The following is a 16,315-nucleotide window of genomic DNA, read 5'->3' on the forward strand; positions in this document are numbered from 1 at the left end:
CAGAAATAATTTTTATACATATACAGAAAAATAAAATTATAGGCATTTTATTAAAATTTTTTAATTAAGAAACTAATTAATTTACGATATGATTTCTTATCAAAAGTTTTGTCAACTTACATAATATATATATATATATATATATATATATATATATAAATATCGTTGCGAAACAATGGGCAATTAACTTTGTCATTCTTAAAGTATAATAATAGCTTCTGCATAAATTTTAAATATAATCGATGCTGTGAAATTTACTTTTAATAAAGTAAAAAATTAATTAACTTGTACAATTTTAATGTCCAATTTTAATCTAAATTGATTATTATGTATATATTGATTATAATGATATAGATTGTCAATGCCAAGGGTTTTATTTTTCAATGAGCTACGATTCTTTTTATGTATATTTAAAAAAGTTTATCTACATGCACTTAAAAAAAGTATTTTTTTTAATTAATATTATGTTATTTTACAATTATTCTTCAAATTCTTTATTGGATCCCAGTGAATATCATCGGCAATATCATTCGGAAAATTTGGCTAAAAGTAGGTAGAAATTATGTAATGGTATTTTACTTTTATTTTATTCTATATGGCAACTGTTACTATACTAACCATTTGCTATATAGTATAATCAATTGTATAGTAAATGTTGCCATACAAATAAGTGCTATATGAATCGTTAATATAACAATCATTGCTACACTAACCGTTACTGAAGTAAAATCTTTTGTATAGTAACAGTTGTTATACTAACCGGTACTAAAGTATAATCATTTGTATACTAACTGTTACCATACCAACAGTTGATATGGCAATCGATAATATGACAATTTTTGCTATAAAAACCATTGCTATTGTATAATCATTTGTACTGTAGCTGCTATATTCTAAACGTTACTATAGTGTAATGGTTTGTATAGTAACTGTTGCCATATCAATTGTAGTAGTAACAATCACTACTATAACAATTGTTGTTATATTAACCATTTTTGTAGTATAATCGTTTGTATAGTAATTATTACTATACCCAAGTTTGCTACACTAATTACCATTGTAGTATAATTGTTTGTATAATAATTTTTGCTGTACTAACTGTTTCTATAGTATAATCGTTTGTGACAGTTTGTATAGTAACAGTTGTTATACTAACCGATGCCATAGTATAATCATTTGTATAGTAACTGTTACCATACCAGTAGTTAATATGGCAATCGATAATATAACAATTTTTGCCATACAACTCGTTACTGTCATATAGTCGTTTGTACTGTAGCCGTTGCGATACTAACCGTTACTTTATATTAATTGTTTGTATAGTAACTGTTGCCATATCAATTGGTGCTGTAATAATCACTATTATAACAATTGTTGCTATACTAACCGTTGCTGTAATATAAACTTCTGTATAGTAATTGTTACCATATACCAATAGTTGATATGGCAATCTATAATATAACAATTTTTGCCATACAAACTGTTGCTATTGTATAATCGTTTCTACTGTAGCCGTTAGTATAGATTAATGGTTTGTATAGTAACTGTTACCATATCAATTGTTGCTGTAACAATCACTATTATAACAATTGTTGCTATACTAACCGTTACTGAAGTAAAATCGTTTGTATAGTTACCGCTGCTATACTAACCGTTGCTGTAGTATAAACCTTTGTATAGTAATTGTTACCATACCAACAGTTGCTATGGCAATTGCTAATATAATAATTGTTGTTATATTAACCATTTTTGTAGTATAATCGTTTGTATAGTAATTATTACTATACCCAAGTTTGCTACACTAATTACCATTGTAGTATAATTGTTTGTATAATAATTTTTGCTGTACTAACTGTTTCTATAGTATAATCGTTTGTGACAGTTTGTATAGTAACAGTTGTTATACTAACCGATGCCATAGTATAATCATTTGTATAGTAACTGTTACCATACCAATAGTTAATATGGCAATCGATAATATAACAATTTTTGCCATACAACTCGTTACTGTCATATAGTCGTTTGTACTGTAGCCGTTGCGATACTAACCGTTACTTTATATTAATTGTTTGTATAGTAACTGTTGCCATATCAATTGGTGCTGTAATAATCACTATTATAACAATTGTTGCTATACTAACCGTTGCTGTAATATAAACTTCTGTATAGTAATTGTTACCATATACCAATAGTTGATATGGCAATCTATAATATAACAATTTTTGCCATACAAACTGTTGCTATTGTATAATCGTTTCTACTGTAGCCGTTAGTATAGATTAATGGTTTGTATAGTAACTGTTACCATATCAATTGTTGCTGTAACAATCACTATTATAACAATTGTTGCTATACTAACCGTTACTGAAGTAAAATCGTTTGTATAGTTACCGCTGCTATACTAACCGTTGCTGTAGTATAAACCTTTGTATAGTAATTGTTACCATACCAACAGTTGCTATGGCAATTGCTAATATAATAATTGTTGTTATATTAACCATTTTTGTAGTATAATCGTTTGTATAGTAATTATTACTATACCCAAGTTTGCTACACTAATTACCATTGTAGTATAATTGTTTGTATAATAATTTTTGCTGTACTAACTGTTTCTATAGTATAATCGTTTGTGACAGTTTGTATAGTAACAGTTGTTATACTAACCGATGCCATAGTATAATCATTTGTATAGTAACTGTTACCATACCAATAGTTAATATGGCAATCGATAATATAACAATTTTTGCCATACAACTCGTTACTGTCATATAGTCGTTTGTACTGTAGCCGTTGCGATACTAACCGTTACTTTATATTAATTGTTTGTATAGTAACTGTTGCCATATCAATTGGTGCTGTAATAATCACTATTATAACAATTGTTGCTATACTAACCGTTGCTGTAATATAAACTTCTGTATAGTAATTGTTACCATATACCAATAGTTGATATGGCAATCTATAATATAACAATTTTTGCCATACAAACTGTTGCTATTGTATAATCGTTTCTACTGTAGCCGTTAGTATAGATTAATGGTTTGTATAGTAACTGTTACCATATCAATTGTTGCTGTAACAATCACTATTATAACAATTGTTGCTATACTAACCGTTACTGAAGTAAAATCGTTTGTATAGTTACCGCTGCTATACTAACCGTTGCTGTAGTATAAACCTTTGTATAGTAATTGTTACCATACCAACAGTTGCTATGGCAATTGCTAATATAATAATTGTTGTTATATTAACCATTTTTGTAGTATAATCGTTTGTATAGTAATTATTACTATACCCAAGTTTGCTACACTAATTACCATTGTAGTATAATTGTTTGTATAATAATTTTTGCTGTACTAACTGTTTCTATAGTATAATCGTTTGTGACAGTTTGTATAGTAACAGTTGTTATACTAACCGATGCCATAGTATAATCATTTGTATAGTAACTGTTACCATACCAATAGTTAATATGGCAATCGATAATATAACAATTTTTGCCATACAACTCGTTACTGTCATATAGTCGTTTGTACTGTAGCCGTTGCGATACTAACCGTTACTTTATATTAATTGTTTGTATAGTAACTGTTGCCATATCAATTGGTGCTGTAATAATCACTATTATAACAATTGTTGCTATACTAACCGTTGCTGTAATATAAACTTCTGTATAGTAATTGTTACCATATACCAATAGTTGATATGGCAATCTATAATATAACAATTTTTGCCATACAAACTGTTGCTATTGTATAATCGTTTCTACTGTAGCCGTTAGTATAGATTAATGGTTTGTATAGTAACTGTTACCATATCAATTGTTGCTGTAACAATCACTATTATAACAATTGTTGCTATACTAACCGTTACTGAAGTAAAATCGTTTGTATAGTTACCGCTGCTATACTAACCGTTGTTGTAGTATAAACCTTTGTATAGTAATTGTTACCATACCAACAGTTGCTATGGCAATTGCTAATATAATAATTGTTGTTATATTAACCATTCTTGTAGTATAATCGTTTGTATAGTAATTATTACTATACCCAAGTTTGCTACACTAATTACCATTGTAGTATAATTGTTTGTATAATAATTTTTGCTGTACTAACTGTTTCTATAGTATAATCGTTTGTGACAGTTTGTATAGTAACAGTTGTTATACTAACCGATGCCATAGTATAATCATTTGTATAGTAACTGTTACCATACCAGTAGTTAATATGGCAATCGATAATATAACAATTTTTGCCATACAACTCGTTACTGTCATATAGTCGTTTGTACTGTAGCCGTTGCGATACTAACCGTTACTTTATATTAATTGTTTGTATAGTAACTGTTGCCATATCAATTGGTGCTGTAATAATCACTATTATAACAATTGTTGCTATACTAACCGTTGCTGTAATATAAACTTCTGTATAGTAATTGTTACCATATACCAATAGTTGATATGGCAATCTATAATATAACAATTTTTGCCATACAAACTGTTGCTATTGTATAATCGTTTCTACTGTAGCCGTTAGTATAGATTAATGGTTTGTATAGTAACTGTTACCATATCAATTGTTGCTGTAACAATCACTATTATAACAATTGTTGCTATACTAACCGTTACTGAAGTAAAATCGTTTGTATAGTTACCGCTGCTATACTAACCGTTGCTGTAGTATAAACCTTTGTATAGTAATTGTTACCATACCAACAGTTGCTATGGCAATTGCTAATATAATAATTGTTGTTATATTAACCATTTTTGTAGTATAATCGTTTGTATAGTAATTATTACTATACCCAAGTTTGCTACACTAATTACCATTGTAGTATAATTGTTTGTATAATAATTTTTGCTGTACTAACTGTTTCTATAGTATAATCGTTTGTGACAGTTTGTATAGTAACAGTTGTTATACTAACCGATGCCATAGTATAATCATTTGTATAGTAACTGTTACCATACCAATAGTTAATATGGCAATCGATAATATAACAATTTTTGCCATACAACTCGTTACTGTCATATAGTCGTTTGTACTGTAGCCGTTGCGATACTAACCGTTACTTTATATTAATTGTTTGTATAGTAACTGTTGCCATATCAATTGGTGCTGTAATAATCACTATTATAACAATTGTTGCTATACTAACCGTTGCTGTAATATAAACTTCTGTATAGTAATTGTTACCATATACCAATAGTTGATATGGCAATCTATAATATAACAATTTTTGCCATACAAACTGTTGCTATTGTATAATCGTTTCTACTGTAGCCGTTAGTATAGATTAATGGTTTGTATAGTAACTGTTACCATATCAATTGTTGCTGTAACAATCACTATTATAACAATTGTTGCTATACTAACCGTTACTGAAGTAAAATCGTTTGTATAGTTACCGCTGCTATACTAACCGTTGCTGTAGTATAAACCTTTGTATAGTAATTGTTACCATACCAACAGTTGCTATGGCAATTGCTAATATAATAATTGTTGTTATATTAACCATTCTTGTAGTATAATCGTTTGTATAGTAATTATTACTATACCCAAGTTTGCTACACTAATTACCATTGTAGTATAATTGTTTGTATAATAATTTTTGCTATACTAACTGTTTCTATAGTATAATCGTTTGTGACAGTTTGTATAGTAACAGCTGATATACAAATCGTTACTATAGAATAATCGTTTGTATAGTAACTGTTGCCATACTAACCATTGCTGCAGTATAATTGTTTGTATAGTAACTGCTACCATATTAACGGTAAATATAATAATCGCTACCATAGTAAACATTGCCATACTTACATTTTTTCTTCGAATTTCAGGAATTTGCAATGGCAGATATATTACAATATCCTTCAAAATGATGTGTTATATAAATGAAGGTGAAAATATTGTTTATGAACCGCGCAAGGATATTCGTTACAAATGTAGAAAACCAGTAACTAATGAAAAGATTTTTTTTGGAATTTAGTTTTTTTTGTATTAAAAATTAGTTAATTTTATTTTATAAATCATTAAATATATATTTCTGAGATTAAAAACTAATAATTTAAACTATTAATCTACAGTACTCCTATAAATAATCATAATATCTAGTTTTCCGAAAAAAATAGATATTACGAAATAAATAATAAAATTTCTTTCCAGCTCATTTTTCCTAAATTTCCTATACAGTGCGCGCACATTTTTTTTTTTTTTTATATATAGCTGACAGATTCGTGCACCGGTGATGATGAACGATTTGGTCACGTATTTCTTTTTTTTTTGTCGTTTTCTAGTCTGAATATTGCATCAGCAGAGCTGATAGAGTGAGAGATAGAGAGAAAAAAAAGAGAAAAAGAATGAAATCTGCAATGAAATACATTGGCGAGAATAATTCTTTAAAATTATTTCATAGCTACAATTTTTTTTTTAGACACAATTTATTTTAATATTTATTTTACTATTTGTATATTTATTTTTATGTAAATTTTTTGAAGTAGATAAATTTAATAAATCATCTAAATATTAAAAAAAAAAGGGACATCTTTGTCTGTATCTGTCTCCCCCTTCTTTTTCTCTCTTATCGCCACAGATGCCGCTAATAATAAAGTTTTCTCGGTCGTTCGACATTGCGTCGACAGATTTTAAAATTTCCCGTCACAAGGAAGAGAACCCCCTTCTCTTGCCCCCCCCCCTTCGTCCCCCCATAAGAATCTCATTCCTTCGCGCGCAACTCAACCCAAACCCTTAAAAAACCTCGAGAGATCCAAGCCGGCAGCATCTCTATACAGCGTTGGCTCCCCCAAGACCGAAGGAAAAATTAATAAAGTTCAGGAACAAAGTAAGTTGGGTAATGCCAAAGCACCCTTCCGCACATACACACACAAAAGTGAAGGTATATATAGAGAAGGCGGACGGAAGGCTTCCAAGGGCGGACTTTATTATAACGGAGTGTCGAGTCTTTTATGCTCCTTCTTCCTTCTCCTCACTATAACAGTCTTACTCACCTTTCAGACTTGTCTTTCTCGACTTTATACCTGCCTTATTTTTTCTCTTTTTTTACTTCCCTAGTATCACTCGCTCGTACAGGTTGTTTGCCACAGCGAATATGAGATAAAGAAAGTGCCTCCCCCCAAAAAAAACCAATTTTTTTTTGGTTTAGTATAAATTAATTTAAATTCTTAAGGTTATTTAGGGAAAAAAATTGTATGACTTCTTTTGTGGAAGATTTTTGATTTTAAAATTTAATGAATGGATTTTAAAATACATCTCTACTATATTTATAGTTGTATCAAACTGATATGTTCGGAAAGAAAGATTTTCTGATACACTAAATAATAACTAAAATTAATAGGGTTTGTACTATTTTTTAATATAATCAAAAACTGGTAAGTTCTGAAAGCAAATGGTACGTTGATACGACATATAGTTAATATACCGAAAATTAATATGGTCTAAACTAATTTTTAGTATATAGTCGGGAATTGATATATACGATCTGAAAGCAAAGCTAATACTAGTTTCTAACACCAAATAATATTGAAAATTAATAAAGTTATACTAATTTTTAGCATTGTTAAAATCTGTAACTGAAAGCAAAGCTAGTACTAGTTTTTAATTAAATAATACCAAAAAATTAATGTGGTAAATTAATACCGGTAGTCACGACCGGTGATTTTTCCTAGATTACCGGCAGTCACTATCGGTAATTTTTCCTGGACTACCGGTAGTCATTACCAGTAGTTTTTCCGGGATTTACAATCAAAATTTATTAACAAATAAAAAATTTTTGATTGTAATTCCCGGAAAAATTACCGGTAATGACTAACGGTAGTGACTATCGGTAGTCCCGGAAAAATTACCGTTAGCTGCTACCGGTAGTCCCGGAAAATTTACCGATAGTGACTACCGGTAGTAACGAAAAAATTACCGGTAGTGGCTACCGGTAGTATAGGAAAAATTACCGATAGTGGCTACCGGTAGTCTAGGAAAAATTACCGGTAGTGACTACCGGTAGTACCGAAAAAATTACCGGTAGTGGCTACCGGCAGTCCCGGAAAAATTACCGGTAGTGGCTACCGGTAGTCTAGGAAAAATTACCGGTAGTGACTACCGGTAGTCCCGGAAAAATTACCGATAGTGGCTACCGGTAGTCTAGGAAAAATTACCGATAGTGACTACCGGTAGTAACGAAAAAATTACCGGTAGTGACTGCCGGTAGTACCGGATAAATTACCGGTAGTGACTACCGGTAGTAACGAAAAAATTATTGGTAGTGACTGCCGGTAGTACCGGATAAATTACCGGTAGTGGCTACCGGTAGTCCTGGAAAAATTACCGGTAGTGGCTACTGGTAGTCTAGGAAAAATTACCGGTAGTGACTACTGGTAGTACCGGAAAAATTACCGGTAGTGGCTACCGGTAGTCCCGGAAAAATTACCGATAGTGGCTACCGGTAGTCTAGGAAAAATTACCAGTAGTGATTACCGGTAGTACCGGAAAAATTACCGGTAGTGGCTACCGGTAGTCATGGAAAAATCACCGGTAGTGACTACCGGTAGTCCCGGAAAAATTACCGGTAGTGTCTACCGGTAGTCTAGGAATAATTACCGGTAGTGACTACTGGTAGTGAATGTTCAGGTAGCGGGAGCGGTACTACCGGGAACTTTTCCACCTGGGAAAGGATAATATCCAAAAAAAAGGTAAAAATTATAATAATAGATTTTAAAATGGGATATATCTCGGTTTTGGATATACACTGTTTAGGTATAAAAAAACGTACCAGTTTCTGACCATACTGAAAATTAGTATGGATTTAATAATCTTTGGTATTAATATATAGATATATGTTAATAGAAACTAGTACGAGGTTTGCTTTTAGAACGTACCAATTTTATTGATTTGATAATATTTAGTACTAGAAAGTATTACTATAAATTTGCTTAAAGAACGTACCAGTTTTTGACCATACTGAAAATTAGTATAGTTATTAATTTTCGGTATCAATTTGTTAAAAACTAGTCGTATCAATGTACCAATTTTTGACCATGCTGAAAATTGGTATGGACCTTATTGATTTTCGACAATATTTGGTGTTAGAAACTAATATTAGTTTTGCTTTCAGAATGTACCAGTTTTTGACCATACTGAAAATTAGTGTGGACCTTATTACATTTCGTTATTATTTGGTGTTACAACTAGTGCGTTGCTTCCGTAACGTTTTTGAAACTATATTGTTAGTATATGGACAACATTAATTTTTGGTATTATTTAATTTAAATCAAGTACTGGCTCTGCTTTTAGAGCCTTACAGATTTTAACAATACTGACAATCAGTATGGCTTTATTAATTTTCAGTATTGTTTGGTATTAGAAACTATTGTTTTTGGTTTCAGAACATACCAATTTTTGAAACATTAAACCAAAATGTATTTTTGGTATATTATTTAATGAAAAACTAGTATAGCTTTGCTTTCCCAACGTACAAGATTTTTAACCATACTGAAAATTAATATTGACCTTATTAATTTTCAGTATTATTTATTGTTAGAAACTTAGTACTATCTGCTTTTACAACGTACCAATTTTTAACCATACTGAAAAATAATACGAACAGTATTAATTTTAGTTATTATTTAGTATTAAAAACTTGTACTACTTTTACTTTCAGATTCTAACAGTTTTATACAACTATAAATACGTAGTACAAATATGTAGATGTCCCCATTTAGAAATACATTATATTAATTTTAAAAATGAAAAGTCTTTCATTGTACAAGGTAATTACATATATAAAAAAAGGGGGTCACCTGCAATTATACTCTCGTCAGTGTCAATTCACATTTGAATGAGGCGAAGAAAAATTGTCGTGGTCACAAAATAAGAATAGGAAGAAGTGAGATCCGATTAGTGAGCCACTTTCAGTTTCATTTTTTTTTTTTTTGTTGAATGCAGAATACAAGAAGAAGGGATAATATTTCTAAGAGCAAAAGAGAAGGAGTGGGGGGGGGTGAATTTCTGCAACATAAATATTTACGACTCATTCACGAAGCTAATATAAATGCGATTTGGGCGTTTGCTCTTTTTTTAGTGCATGCGTTAATCCGATTAGCCGAGGGGTCTATACACACAATACCCAGAGCATTGTACCAGCAAGAAGGAGAACTTTTTTCTCTCTCTCTCTCTCACTTTTTCTCTCCTTACGTTATATGTGTACCAGCTTTTGGTAAAAGGGACCACGCTTCAAACTCATATATATAAATATAAGTTTACGTTGCTCCTGTGGCTGCCCAAAAAATTCTGAGGAGGGTAACTTTTATTGTTACCCTCGTCGGATTAAATACTTACCCCTGCTACATTCCATATGTTCCCCTAAAAAAAGGAAAAAAAAAAAACACTTATTGGAATTTCTCTATAAAGATGAAATAATCCGGTTATGTCCTGAGGTCGAGGATTTCTGATTTTTATTCTTTGCTCTATTCACATGTGTACATGCTGTAACATTTGAATGACATTTTTCTACTGGTGTTAATGTATATTGAGAAAAATTAAAATACTAAATTAGAAAAAAGGAATTTTATAACAGAATTTATTTAAATATAATTTTTCTAGATTTTGATAAAAACTGATTGCTTCGAATTTCAAAAAGTCACAAAAATTTTTTGAACGAATCTAAAACTAAGTTTTTATAAATTAATTCGATTAATCAAAAAATTAAATATAGTGGTTTAAAATTCAATTCTCAACCAAAAATGCATAAAAATTGTAATACTTTTGAGAAACGTAGTGTAGAATTCAAAATTTCAAAATGGCGGACTCAATATGACGTCAAATCAGTTATAAAAATTTATAATATTTGTTAAATTGCAAAAATGAGATCAAATTCGCCGGAATTTAATACTCGGAGGTTTTTGGGGTCGCTGATAACGAATCTGAACTTAGTTTTTAGAAATTCAAAATGGCGAATCCAATATGGCGGACGACTAATGCAAAAATTCATTCAATTGGCCTGAATTTTTGTACTCGGGGGTTTTCGGGGTCGCTGATTACGAATCTGAACTTTATTTTCAGAAATTCAAAATGGCGGATCCAATATGGAGGACGAAAAAATAAAAATGATTTAGATTTACTTGAAACTTGCCACTCGGGGGTTATTGGGGTCGCTGATTACGAATCTAAACTTTATTTTCAAAATTTCAAAATGGCGGATCCAAAATGGCGTCAAATCTTTGTAAAATTTGAAAGATTTGGCAAATATTTGTTAAATTGCGAAACTGTCATCAAATTCGCCTGAATTTTTTTACTCGTGGGTTTTCGGAGTCGCTAAATACAAATCTGAACTTCGTTTTCAGAAATTCAAAATGGTGAATCCAATATGGCGGACGAAAAATAAAAATTGTTATCAAATTCGCCTGAATTTTGTTACTCGGGGGTTTTTTGGGTCGCTGATAACGAATTTGAACTTAGTTTTTAAAAATTCAAAATGACGGATCCAATATGGCGGACGACTAATGCAAAAATTTATTCAATTGGCCTGAATTTTTGTACTCGGGGGTTTTAGGGGTCGCTAATTACGAATCTGAACTTTATTTTTAAAAATTCAAAATGGCGGATCTAATATGGCGGATGACTAATGCAAAAATTCATTCAATTGGCCTGAATTTTTGTACTCGGGGGTTTTAGGGGTCGCTGATTACAAATCTGAACTTCATTTTTAGAAATTCAAAATGGCAGAACCAATATGGCGGACGAAAAAATAAAAATGATTTAGATTCACTTGAAACTTGCTACTAGGATGTTTTCGGAGTCGCTGATTACGAATCTAAATTTGGTTATTTATGATTTATTTAATTTAATAATTAATTTTAATATAGATTTTTTTTTTTACTGTAAAATTTTGTAGGGCGCGCAAAGTTTAAAATAAAAGAAAATAAATTATATCTGATGAATATAGGATCTTGCGCGGAAAATGTGTGACAGGTTTGTGGCGCGCCTAGATATAGAAAAAGGGAGGATCCTCTTGTGGTGCAAGATGAAAATGAAAAGAGCTTCGCGGTTCCACCTTCTTAATTTTAGCGAAGCGATAAAAATGACAGAGCCACTGCTCGCTGCGTTGACTTATATCCATTTACTACACACAACGGGGAAAGCAGACCCGCAAGAAAAAAAAAATATAATAAGAAATAGCTCCTCATTCAAAGGATAACAAATGCGTCTCTGAATATGGAGTATTCGGTTTTTCTTAAATTTTTATTTCCTCCTTTCGGGTAAAATAATTTTTTTTAAAAAAATAATTTCAAAAACAATTTTAGAAATATTTTTTAAAATACTTTAAAAAATATTATAACCCTCACAACACAAGGATATTCAGGATATCCCTGGGACGTCCTGGGGATATCCATTTGCTTTTGGCGATTCGGATATCCCTAAGATATCCTCTGGATATCCATGGACATCTCTAAGATATCCCAGGGATATCCAAACCGCCGAAAACAAATCGATATCCCCAGGACGTCCCAAGGATATCCTGAATATCCTTTTGTTGTGAGGGAAATATATTTAAAATTTTAAAAATATTAGAAATATAAAAATATGAGAAATTTTTTAAAATTTTAGAAATATATTTAAAAAATTTTTTTAAATAAATTTTTAAAAAGTACAACTATGTATAAAAATAAAAATCACTGTAAGAAACATCTTTTAATAAAAAATGTATTTTATATATAAACATATATATATATAAGTGATTCGAAATCCAAAGGTGATTTGAAGGTATTATACAGACGGAAAGGGGAGATACTGGACTTTGAAATGTCCGCGTCTTACAACAGTTTCCACTTCGAGGTTTCAATAATAGAAGATGTCCATATACTGTCTGGATATAAAGCCATATAGCCAATTCAAGTAACATTCAATAATCTTTGTTGATTTTAATTTTTTAATTACAGAATATCCTCCACAAATATATACAGACACCAATTAATTATTTATAATATTAATTAGAGATAAATGACAATATATTTAATACAGACGCGAGATTTAAAATAATAAATAATTCATTAAACACCTGATTATTTTAATTTATTTATATTTCGATAATCGAATATTTTATAATAAATGAATACAATTTATTATTCAATCGATTTCCATAAATTCTATATATAAACAACGAAATGAATTCAATATATAGTCACGCGGAGAAAAAAAAACCCAAAAAGTATTTTTGCGGAAAAATGTATTCATTGAAAAGTGGATATTTACCTTCATAACAAAAGGATATCCCTAGGATGTCCATATCAATGGTCGATATCCTAGAATGGTCTCCAGGATATCTTGGGATATCCAAACCGCCGGTCTGTGGGATATCAACAGGACATCCATAGGATATTCACAGGATATCCCTGAAACATTCACAAAATATCTATTGGATATTATATCGCAGGATATCCATGGGATATCCTCAGGATGTCCGTGGGATATTCTTAGGATATTTATTATCTCAACATATATTTTTAAAGGTTAAAATTGTTAAGCTAATATAATGAATAATAATATAATAAAAACAAAAATCTTATGAGCTTCTAATTTATTTTAAATGAAGATTTGAAACGCGTTTTTCAAAGTTTTTAAATAAACTCATGCACTTAGTTTAATAATGACTTTAAAAACAGTATCCTGAGAATATCTTCTTGACATCCAGAAGATATACTGAGAATATCCTGAAAATATCTGTGGGATATCCTGACGATATCTATTGGATATCCTGATAATATCTGTGGGATATCCTGACGATATACATGGGATATCCAAAGGATATCCAAACCGCCGATTTTTTTGATATCCTTAAGAGATCCTTATGATATCCATAGGACATTTCTAATATATCTGCGGGATATTATCAATATATCCCAAGATATCTTGTGTTATTAGGGTAAGGGCATGTTCTTATAAGGCAATGCCATCTACATAGAAACTCAAATTTCGGATTTTCAATTCGAAAACAAGAAAGGAAAATCCTTTAGGATAATTGATTATTAATATTACACCATAGCTAAACCATTTTTCTGTTAAAATAATGAAAAAAAAATCTTGTTATCGAGTTGAAAATCGGAAATTTTAATTTCTATGTAGATAGCGCTGCCTTACAATAACCTATTTTTCATCATTTATATTTAATAAAAAAAAATTTTCTTCGTTTATTATTTTTTTATAAGAAGAAAAAAAGGTTAAGAATTTCTGTAATGAAAAAAAAATGCTAATAAAGATAATAAAATTAAAGATAAAATTATTTTTTTGACAATAAAATTAGTTTCGTGTTTGGAGTGTATAGCAATTAATTTTACCTAATCAAAGTAACTTTTTTTTTTTTTTGTCCAACCCCTATATATATAGTTTCTTCTAGTCACGTTAGAAGTGTGTTTATTATATAGCCCAGGGAGAATAAATTGATTTCGTAGCCGGAACGCCCCCTTTAGCGCGAGGAGATATCAACCCCTAAGCCTCGGTTATCTTTATTTAAGCTTTACGAGAGTCCTTCCTTTTTTGCCCCCCCCCCATTTCGAGGTTTCTCTCACTTTCACCAGTTTAATGCTACCACAGATAACGCGGTAACGAGAATTCTCGTAGTCGCTTCCATTTTGCTGATTCCATTGCAAATTTTTTTTTTTTTTTTGCAAACATTTTTTTGTTTCCAATACATCAAAAATTTTTTTTATATTATGAAATTATTTTTCTTTTCCTTTTTTTTTATTGCAAATTAGAAATTAGTCAATATAAAAAAGAAGAATAATCCTTTGAACATTTTTTTTTGTTGTTTTCTCCCCCTACCCCCCCTCCCACGTTGGCTCTTGCAGTTTATTTCCCCCTCTTCCTAAAATTTTCTGGTTACAGCCCTGCAGGTATTACATCTAGTATACTAGTGTACTGTAGCTTAGTTGGCAAATCCCAGCCAGTTCCACCCCCTTTTATCCACCCCGACGGCGTGGTCGTTGACACGACTGAACATCGGTTTAATTAATTGCACTAGTAATATACCATCAGAATTGAGTTCATTTTCCAACCACGCGCAATTCTAAACCTACGATTATATGTATACATATATATATGCCATATATAATAAATGCCATATATTCTGTCAAATATAGAGAAACGAAAAAAAAAATGAACTCTCTAAACTTGAATTAGTAAAAAAAAATTTCAACTTATTTGAATTAGTGACCTACTTTTTGCTTTTTAATTAGTTTTACTGCTTTCAATTTACTAAATTTTACTAATTCGATAGTAGAATTTAATTTTACTATTAATTAGTTAAATTTTACTAATTTAACTGCAACGATTCGTTCATTAAATAAATTATTTTTAGACTAATTGTTAGTAGAAAATTACTAATTGACAATAGAAAATTACTAAATAATCACAGAAAAAACTTAGACTCATTTTTGTTGCAACTCATTTTCTTTTGGGTATCGAAATGAATATGGGACAAACTTCATGTTATTCAAAATGATATTGGCTGGAATTTCAGATTTCTAAGTTGGCATCATAAGCAGAGTAATTTTGTATTTCAATTATTGTTTCTAATATTTCAACAACACCAGAAAGATTATTTTGACCAGTACGAATATTTAGAAGTTTTTAAATAAAAATTATTTATTATTATTTACGTAGATAATAATTAATTTCATAAGTTTTTAAATTTACCGCTATTATTTAAGTTGGCAGTACCGTTCCTGTTGTCAAAACACATGTTTTCATTTTTCTAACCTAAAAACATATTTCCTTTATTATTTTATTACACGATTACAAGCAATTTTTAATCAAATATATTAAGTCTAGCGTGTTATTTACTTCTTTGTAATTATTATATTTCATTTTTTTGTGCAAAATTATTCGTTATTTCACAATATTTTTCCATTTTTCTTTTTCTCAAAATGAAACTTGCCTGTTTCATTTTGATACTTTTACCTTAGAACTCGAAATGAAACAACCAGTTTCATTTTTGTTGCGAATCAAATTGAGTATAGAATCTATACTCAATTTGAATTCAGGTTTTTTCTGTGATAGTAAGCTGCTAATTGATAGTACACAGAAGCTAATTTATAGTAGAAAGGTACTAATTAAATGCTACTAACTGATAGTAAAAAAAACTACTAGTAGATAGTAGAAAACTATATGAATTGATAGTAGAAAACTACTAATTTATGTATTAACGTTTATTAATTGATATAATGCCTTACTAAACAAATTCTTAGTTTTCTACTATTAATTAATCATTTTTTTTACTAAGAATTATAATAACCGTTTTGACTAATTTTTGT

At 30.1% G+C, this 16,315-nt stretch overlaps 1 long non-coding RNA gene across 1 annotated transcript; it reads left to right on the forward strand.

Annotated features, from left to right (window-relative positions):
* Window positions 1-377: 377 nt before the first annotated feature.
* Window positions 378-6,065, forward strand: LOC127288694 (uncharacterized). The gene is made up of 2 exons (XR_007844074.1): window positions 378-549; window positions 5,840-6,065. It is a non-coding gene; the product is annotated as an uncharacterized LOC127288694 (long non-coding RNA).
* Window positions 6,066-16,315: the final 10,250 nt, after the last annotated feature.

The sequence above is a fragment of the Leptopilina boulardi genome, unplaced genomic scaffold (assembly GCF_019393585.1).
Source record: "Leptopilina boulardi isolate dan_hultmark-lab unplaced genomic scaffold, ZJU_Lbou_2.1 LbouV2_392, whole genome shotgun sequence".
NCBI classification, from domain to species: domain Eukaryota; kingdom Metazoa; phylum Arthropoda; class Insecta; order Hymenoptera; family Figitidae; genus Leptopilina; species Leptopilina boulardi.